At 38.7% G+C, this 10,442-nt stretch overlaps 1 pseudogene; it reads left to right on the top strand.

Moving 5' to 3' along the window:
- The first annotated feature begins 6,656 nt into the window (after window positions 1–6,656).
- LOC122807878 lies at window positions 6,657–6,804 on the top strand (annotated as a pseudogene).
- Window positions 6,805–10,442: the final 3,638 nt, after the last annotated feature.

Here is a 10,442-nt window from a genome sequence, read left to right on the forward strand (position 1 = left end):
GACAAGTGCAAATGCGGGCTTTTAAATCAGAAAGTTGACAGAGATGGAAAAACTAACCAAACGGCCAATAACTACAATTTCTGGGCCAGAAACCACTCCTTATGTGGTAGATAGGTTACCTAGTGCTTACCACTCCCACTGATAAGCTAGCAGGCTTCCCTCCAACACAGACAGGCTTGGGGGGATCAGAAGCTTACAAACAGTCCTGGATATAGCAAGTCTGTATCTGGAGTTACAGGAAAGGCAGGATACAAGCATACTTTTTTGTTACAGTTAAGCAGAACACAGGGAGATTCTAGCAAAGTTTTTTTTTAATAGTGATACTTTATAAATATTCCTGTTACACACTTAGTTGTTGGAATACCAGGTTTTGCATTTGCATGAATTTTCTGAAGGATATGACATCTGACATTCAAATGTGGCTATTATTTTATGACCTTAGTCTTTAATAACTTGCCAGGGATTTGCCAGACAAAACACAAATGTATGAGTAGATGACTAAATATATGAAGCAAAAGTGGTCAGTCTGCAAAACTCTGGACAGTTGAGATGTTTGAGCTCATTACATAACATGCAGTTCAACACACAATTCTGTACCAGTTGTTTAATATCTACATAATATATATAGTTCTCTTACATTTGTAAGACAATCATATGTATCATATTGCTATACACAAATGGCATGATTATTTACAACATCCTAGTTAGCTGGGCTAGCAGTGTCACAGTCAGTATTGTACAACAGACAATCCAGTATTAGTCATATGTGAGCTAACCCTTGCTGGGGTGACTCAGGAGCCAGAGCTATGATCTATGTCACTGCAGACAGAGCCATCAGGGATGGCCGTAGGTGCTGGACAGCAGACTAACAGCAACATGTCAGTCCAGGAAGTGTTGCTGAGACCTACTGTTTAAAATCCTATTTCCCATGACTGCATCCCCCATCTGCATTCCATTACATGCTTAATTGTATGACATACCTGGTATAGTGCTGTACTCCTTTGTCAGATGAAATCCACAAGTAGTGTTTTAATGAATTGCAGTCTGTCTTCATGAAGAAAGTGTCAGACCTGTTTAGCATAGGCAGCAGCTTGCCTTTTGTAGGTAATGCTCATTAACAGGTGATGGCCTATGCACCAGTCTGTGTCTCCCACTTTCTAATTGCATCCAGAACAGCTGTGTTGGCTTTCCATTAGCCAATGGCATGGCAACACAGTGCTATAATTAAGGACTTTATGTGGGTCCTGCCCCTTTTCCTGGCCTGTGAGGAGGACATTATCGAGATGTGGGAGCTACAGCATCACAGAGGGTAGGTGGAAATACTGTCCACTGTTTGGATTGATGTGTTATGTCCACAATTTTGCATGATATGTCTGCACATCTCTCAACCTCTTAGCACAAGAAATCTAGACAAAGCATGACAAAATGGGGGGACAAAGTGCCATAACTAGGGACAGATTTTAAATATTGCTCTTATAAACTTAGAAATTTGTGAGAGTAACAGGGTTTGTTTTGACATACATTTTCTGAGGTATTTGAAGTCTGAAACTCAAATGCATATCATCATTTAGTGACATCATTCCTCATATCATCCCAGTGATTTGGCAGAAAACCATAAATGTTATGTGGAACAGGCCAAAATTATGATGCAACAACCTGGATAATCTGTGGAAATATGTACATTTGAGAGGTATGTATGTATGTATGTCTCGCCATTTTTAACAGACTTTCAGATTCTGTAGCAGTGTACTGTGTAAATGTGTGCTGGGATGAGTAAGGAGTAAGGAGACAGGCAGATGTGAGTGTCATAGATCCTTTTCTATCTGACTGTGCATGCTGCTACAATTGATGCTGGTCTATTAGCTGTGTATGTGTGTAGGGGCAGACTGAGACATGTCCCTTAAAACCTTAACACCCCCAAATCTTTTATGTTTGTCTGTTGTGTGGATGCCCTGCTCTAGGTGTTTGGGAGCAACGTTAGGGCTGTAGCAGGTAGTTGGATATCCTGCTGCATGTGTAGTAGGCCACAGCTGCTGCATTCTGGCTAGGAGTCAGACTAGTGATTGTGAAGACATTGGGGAGAGCAAGCTGTTATGGTCAGTGATGGTACAGTGTTAGCTGTTGTGCCTCAGCATAGCCTGGTTGAGGGTACCCACAACAGTCCATGTGAGGCATGTGCCTGTGGTACATATGTTGCATAATAGTGCCATCCAGAGAGTGTTAGGCAACATTTAGTACACATATTCATAACTGTGAAATGTGACTGACCCTACAGGGCTTTAACATGTTACTGTGGGTGGCAGTGACTGCAGAAGGAGCAACCAGTTTTGATGGACATCGCAGGGCTCCATAATTTCTATGTTGTATTGACACACATGTAGTTGTCATGCCACACACTGGGCTGTGAGCCAGGACTGTGGGTTGCTAGATGTGACAGATGCTAGAACTGTAACAGATGGAGCTACCAAGTCATTCATATAGTAGGTGTATTCATCAAACATATGTACATGCATACAGTGTGTGACACAGGATTAGCATGGGCATGTATGTGCTGATGGTTATGACATGTGACACTGAGCTGTCTGTCATGCTTTTGTATCCCCAATCTGCACTGCCTTGCCAGTATGTGTGCACACAGAGTAGGTTTTATGAGGACAACTGTGGATATTCAGCAACAGTCTGTGCAGTTGTCAGCTCTACCAGATATTGTAGGCCTCCTGTACACTCCACTGCATTTATGTGTCTGTGTACTGGTCAGAGGCCCAGGTACACTGTGATTTGGGCCAGTATATATAGTAGTAGTAGTGTGTGACTGGCAATCAGAATATGCTTGTAAAAACAGTTGCTGTACTTCACAGGTCAGGTGGCTTATTGGTATGTTGCTCTGACTGTAGTTCAGATGGGTCTGGGCTCAAAGCTTGTCACTGATGTTTTTTTCACTAAAGTTACATCTCCATAGTACATGATATATTTCCAAATGCATCAATCATTTCCCAGAGCTGATTTGGTATAGTGTTGTGTAGTTGTGACTCTGGCTCAGAAAGTCCTGTGTTCAAAGCATAACAGCTTTGCCTTTTTACCCTAATGTTACATGACTTTAATGCCTGATATGTTCACAAACGCATTGTTAACTCTTACAGCTGATTTGGCTTAGTGATGAAATTCTCCGACTCTTTTGGCCAGTGTCCTGGGTTCATGACCTGGCAGTGATAACATTTTCCCTAATGTTAAATTACTGTAATGCATGATATATTTAAAAATACATTATTAATACTCACAACAGATTTGTGTAGTGGTATGGTGCTCTGATGCTAGTGTGCAGGGTCCCGGATTCAAGGCTTGGTCCTGATGGATTTTTCCCCTAATGTTAAATGACTGTAATGCATGATATATTTGCAAAAGCACTGCTATTCTCCACTGCTGATTTGGTGTAGTGGTGTGTTGCTCTGACTCTAATGCACAGGGTCCTGTTTCAAGACCTAATTACTTTTTTTCCCTATTGTTAAATGACTGTAATGCATGATATATTTACAAAAGCATTAGCAGCTTTCACAGTGTATTTGGTGTAGAAATACATGGCTGTGACTCTAGTGCACAGGGTCCTGTGTTCGAGACCTAGCAGTACTGGTTACTTGTTGCTAGGCAGAACAGTGACTGAATGCAATAAACTGATTCAACTGGGTTTGCATGGTTTTGTGTGACGCTAAGTAGTGCCAAGAGATGCTCAACAGTGCTTACTCCCGTGCTAATTCCAAAAAAAGAAAGAAAAAAGGGTGATAGGAAAGCAGTGAAATGGGGGCAAGCAGGGGGAAATACATTATGAACAGCAGCTAGGGATGTGCAGGACGGGTGTAGGAAAGGAACATAGCTCTCCATTTCTTGGGCAGCAACAGCTGTGAATGATGTGGATAATTTGGAATTTGGAGCCTCACACCCCACAGGGAGGGCTGTGGGGGACATAAGTTTGTTGATTAATTGATGGGATGATTGATTCATGGCAGTGTACGTCAGACAAAATGGAGAGCTATGCATGGGATGAGATTATTTTTGTGGGAACAGATTCCCGCCCTTAAGGTGGCTGTGCTGGGGTACGGACGATGGGGCCAGCCTGCCCCTCAAGGTGCACCAGTCTGCCCTCGATCTGGTGCAGGCATACAAGTTCCTCTAGATAATCCTGTGCACCATACCTCGGAACTGGTGTTGGGTGACAAGGTCCTCTCAGTACCCATGCCCGGGGGGATGGTCCCAGTCCCCTGATGTGGTTCCACCTGAGGGTGGTACAGGACCAGCAGAGGAGGCATTTTGAGGTTGGATTCCAGATGTGCTAGAACCTGGTGCCATGGCCAGATGAGGTAGGACAGACGGATCCTCTAGGATCTGCCTACCCAAACATTCTATGGTGTTAAGGTTTTTCAAGGTGTATTGGTTAGTCATGAACAAAATATTTCAACATTAGTTATAACACCATGCATGGGTGTTCCAATTAACCCAGAACAAAAGAATTGGGGAAATTGCATAGCAAACAGCACAGATGCATAAATGGAATAACAGTCATTATTGTAACATCATGCCAGTAACATTTACGGTAACAGGCCACCAACAATAGAATTTCAACAAGGTATGTTAGTACTGAACCATTTAAATATATGGTTATAAAGACTTAGATTTGGACAGTAGTATGATAGATTCTCATCAGTTGAGAAATGGAGTAGCTGCACCATATTTCTCAAATCATCATGTAGAGCCCTTAGAGAAAATACAGGACACTGATAAAAGGAAAAAGGAATGTATCCTATATCCTATTTTTTTTTGGATCTATTGTAGGGAGTATTATATTAATTATTACTACACACTTTTATTAGCAATTAACTAAAATTAAGCTAAAAGTAGGAGGAAGGTTCATTCATATAATATAATAAAAAGAAGAAAAAAGAAAGATTATATTATAGGTCTGAAAATGATTTGAGTGATTGAAAAAATAAAATATAAATATATATCATGAATGTGTAATAATGTCTGTTCATTTCATACATTAGAGGAGAAGAGGTATTTAGCCATCCCACAGGCTTTAAATTTTAACCACAGTCACCACCATGTATGTGTATGTCACAAAATGTAGTTTATTTGATGTAAAACATGCCATGCATTATTACTACAGTAAAAAACAAAGAAAACCTAGGGGATAGAGAAGGGTAGCATGTATATCACAGGTACAGTTACTTATGTGTTATTAAATGTTATGTTATGTTAAAGCATGAGGATTTTAGCGGACAAATTTATTTTTTGAATTTTATAAGAATACATACATACATTATTCCTATGAATAAGGGGATTCACGGAATCTAGGAAAATAAAAAATAGCGTGGATTATAAAGTTGAGAGCTGATAATAAAAATTTAAAAAATAAAAGAAAAAAAAAAAAAAAAAAATTAAAATATAAAATTAAAAATTAAAAAAATTATTGCATATATAATTATATGCTTACAATTATATATATATATATATATATATATATATATATATAATATATATATATATATAATATATATATATATATAAATAATATTATATAAATATATAATATATTAATAATTAAATTTTTTTTTTAATTGTTTTTTTAAAAAAATTTTTAAAGTTTTTTTTGTTTTTAGCTAGTTTTTAATTAAAAGTAATTAATGAAGTAGTTTATTAGATTCATCAATTGTTTTATTTTGTGTATCATATCAGATTCATATATTTATATTTTATTTTATTAATTATATTTATTAATTAAGTTTTTAAACATATTAATTAATTAAATGTAATTTTTGTGTAACTCCAAAAATTTAAAAAGTCATAGGTCTGCGCTAACCTGGTGAGGTGCACCAATAAACTTATTTTATATACCTTTATTATTTTATTTTGCAAATTTTTTTATTTTTATTTATTTTATGTTATCATTTTTATTGTTAGGCTTTGATTTACGTTTTTGTAGTGTTTTTCATTGTTTTCATTGTTTATCTATCGTTGTTTTTTTTGTTTATTTTTTGTTTTTTTCTTGTGTTTTGCGAGGTTTTTTTCTTTTCTGTAACTCTCTTAATATTTTATTATTTAAATATATGAACAACAATAGGACAAATGTCCAACATTAGGTTTTGAGAACAACATACTCATAATATATGAATAATAATTATTGAAGCAGATAAGGGGTGGGGGAAGAGAAAAACAGTCCATTACCAACTGTATAGGCTTATATGTTTTACAACAGTACTGCTCAATACTCTACGCAGTGGTTCCCAAACTTTTTCAGTTCTCGGCTCCCTTGTTGTATCCAGGTTTTCCTAAGGCTCCCTCCACCCGTCAGATTCTAATTATTCCTTACAATCTGCAATTCCATATCTGTGTGATAATGGGCACCCCATAGCTACTAGCACCCAGGGTTAATTAAACATCACACAGAGGGTGACATAAAACCAAATGTGTTAACAGCCTCCAGCTCAAGTAGATGAAAAAATAGGTGTCACTACCTGCACACACACATCTGCATAGCCAGAAAAGAAGAAAACCACTAATATACATTAAAACTGTTACAAGATGACAGATTTCGCATTACAGTTGCCACCTAGGTAGGTCAAGCGATTTGTATATGTTCCTTATTATTTGTGCCTGGCCCATATTAGTTTGCACAGTGGCAGTATCATAGCCAATGAGGTTTATCTGAGGAGTGATTATTGCTAACTGAAAACTAATCCCATGTTAGTTTAATGTCCAGAGGTAGCCCCTTGGTGAAAAACACCTGTAAAATGTTCAAGAGAAGAAAAGCATAATATTAGCCTCACAACTATATAGTGAACAATGATTAAGTTATTATACGAATCATTGCTATCGGAATTTTAAAAAGAAAAAAAAAATGCATGGGCATTGAATTGCAGGTTTAGAACTAGATGCCTAGCATTGCATTATTACATAAGTTAAATAAGCTTATACAAACATTTGTTATCAATAAATGTATGGGGTAAGCATTCTGGGACCTTCTATTCCAAGCAAATAAGATGGCGTTCCTCATTGGGGCCCTCTGCCATGATTTTTAAAGGCCAGCACTATAATTTTCAATGTTCAGAGACTGACAGGTCTGAAATACACAGACTGTGGGAGTGCACGAAATAAAAAGCAACGGAACAATCTACAAGTTTAAAACACCACCAAGAATGCCTTGCCTGTATTGCTCCAGAGAACAAGACAGTGTTAAACTCATAGCTGCTCTATATGAATGGTGTGCAAATCAGTAGAAACGTTCATTATTTGAAGGTAAAAATCCATCTACCAACGTGTTTTTATGTATTGTCAATATTAGTAATTGCAACTTAAGTGATATTCGTAGTTCTCCAGCCAAATATCTCAAATGGAACAAACCTCAATAAAGGTCAAAGGCCCCTGATTGGGGACCATACCTCTAAACCTCTTAGACAAGAAATGTGGGCAAAGCTGAAAGTAATGGGGGGGGGGGCAAAAATCTAAAAGTATAGACAAATTTTAAATATTGCTCATATACACTTAGTAAGTTGCTACAGTAAAATATTTTGTGTTACCAAACATTTTCTGATAGATATGAAGTCTGTCATTTAGTGAATTCAGTCTTGATTGATTTGCCAGAAAACCACACGTGTTATGACGAATGGACGAAAAATATGAGGCAAAAATCTGAACTTCTGTGAAAATCTGAATTTTTGAGAGCTATGTTAGGGACACTTTTTACAAACCAGCGCAGTAGCCTAGACTAGAGGACGTCGCCCGACAACTCGATCTCACAGATGAACTGCTTATTCACAGGGCTCACAAGGAAAAGGGAGTATGGATGTTAAAAAAGATGGAAAAATACAAACAGAAAAAAAAAAAGGATTTTCATTGGTGTGCATCTTCTAAAGAAAGTCTGATTGCTATTTTTGTGCAGTAATTTTAACAGTGTCTATTTTGCCACGCAGATTTTATGAGGAACAGAGCACAATTCTGTTAATCACGGGTGTTTGAGAGCTCAGCTGATGGCAATTTTGCAACCACATTGAAAGATAGTAAACCAGGAGCACAGAACAGTAAACACACAATCTCTTCTGGTTATGACAATCCTAAATAACCACTTGTCAATACTGAATGCTTGGAAAGCAATTATAGTGTTGCATTTGGGGTGCAGTGGGATGAGACAGTAGGCATAGGAATAAAAGATGGCATGAGAAAGCAACATATAATGACATGGTGTTGAATAAGGGAGAAGCACTGTGATGCCTGATTTTTTTGAGGGTAGGGGACACAAAAATACAACATAATGGAGTCTGAATGAATGATGCTGCATTAATGCATAAAAAAGTCAGGAAACAACATCTGAAGAACATGGTCTTCGTTGTTTGATGTTTTTAACCCAGTATAAGACATAGAGCAGCTGCAAAATAAACTGCAAACTAATACACTTAGTAACTAAGCTTATTAGTTCATGGTTTATTTTGTGGCTAGGCTTATTAGTTCATGGCACCCCTGTGAGGAAGCCACAGCTCCCCAGGGCGTGGTGGTGCACACTTTGGGAACCCCTGCTCTACAGGTCTGTCCTCACTTTACATCTACCTGAGGCCTATAGCTACTGTAGCACCTATATACCTGTTAATCTGTCTACCTGGAATGCTATGGGGCAAGTTGTGACAACTGTAGGGACATGAGTAGAGGGGACTCGTACATGTCAAGGTTACATACTTCTTCTCTGAAGTCCAGGAAAACACAAAAGGAATATGGCTGACAAAGTTCACAGATGATTGCAAGTTGGGAGCTATTATTAACTCCCCATGTGATGTTGACATCCTACAGAAAGGCCTCACTGAGACCAATGACTGGTGTCAAAACCATTGCCTTAAGCTCAATGCCAAAAACTGTGTCGTCATTCCCTTTCTGAAAAACCCAGTTCCCATGAATTACCACATCAATGGTAGTCCACTGAACACAGACGGCGTTATAAGAGATCTGGGAACACAGGTTGACAGCAACCTCTCTTTTGACCACCACATTGCCACTGTGGTCAGAAAGTCCTTCTATGTGGCACATCTCATTACTAAGGGTTTTGCATCCAGGAAGAAAGAGGTCATTATCTCCCTCTACTCTTCGCACATTAGGCCAATCATCAAGTACAATGCCCTATTTGGCATGTACCTCAATAGACACCTGTAACAACTGAAGAGGCCACAAAAGTACCTCACAAAGAGGATTCTAGGCCTTAAACACTTGTCCTATATGGAGAGACTCAAAAAACTCCAACTATTCTCTGTCTCATATCACCTACTTAGAGGTGATCTCTGCTTGACTTACAAAGCCATGTCTGACCCAGCTCTGTTAGAAATGCTACATCTAAAGATATCCCAATACCTCCACACCACACACTCCAGAGACCTCAACCTCATTACCACAATCAACAGAACATGCTGGAGGGACAGGTTCATAACCCAGAGACTGCCCATGCTATGGAATAGACTTCCCATACATGTCAAACAGAGCACCTCACTGGCCCTCTTCAAGAGAAATCTTGATGAGTGGATGGGAAATAGAAAAGTCACTGAGGGGATCACTCCAGTGGCTGTACTTGACAGAGGCACTGGGAACTAAGGTCGGGTGGCACAATGCCAGGGTAATCCTATGGGCTAGGCTTGTAAAGGCTCCCGGGCCATTAGCCTAGTACACACCTATGAACCTATGAACTAACAAGGTGTACCCTGCACTGATGTTGTGTGAGCATGCTAATGGCATACTTCTACTGGATTTATATCTGTGGGTAACAGTGATCAGTTGCTGTGACAGCATGACACTTGAGAGACATGTATTGGGAAGAGTGCATAGTGTATATAGCTATCCTGGTGTCATTTGTTGGCATGGGGCTGAGCACTGGAAGATTTGCATCCAGTTTATTAGTACACCCTTCTTACAGCTACTACAATCATTTCTTTACCTGTGAGCCCTGTGGAGAAAATATCTGTTAATACTACCTCACAGTTTCTACAAATACTCAAGATTACTTGTGTGTCACTATGAACACATCTTTGTACCAGTCCCTGAATCTAAACTGTGGTCTGTGTGTGCAAAATTTAACAAGAGATATATGTATTTCTCATCACACTAAGCTACTGGGGCAGTTCTATCTGCTGCTTGACTGATTTCTGCTTACAACTCACTTGGTCACACATTCTGACTTTGTAATATAAGTAGAGTGTCACACTGTCATGTGTGACAGATAGTTAGTGAACTGTGTATTAATACTTTGTATGCAGGTGTACACATTTAACCCCTAGTGGATGTGATTATGTGTGATCTGTACAGAACATAGCAGGCTGCTGGGTTGCATACCTGACCCATACATATTTACACATCATATATTTGTAGTCTCCACCTATTACAGTCTTGTAATAGTTGTCCTGTATGGGACTCCATGTTAT

Source organism: Protopterus annectens, chromosome 7.part1 (assembly GCF_019279795.1).
Source record: "Protopterus annectens isolate FY-2018-M chromosome 7.part1, PAN1.0, whole genome shotgun sequence".
In the NCBI taxonomy this organism is placed as follows: domain Eukaryota; kingdom Metazoa; phylum Chordata; order Ceratodontiformes; family Protopteridae; genus Protopterus; species Protopterus annectens.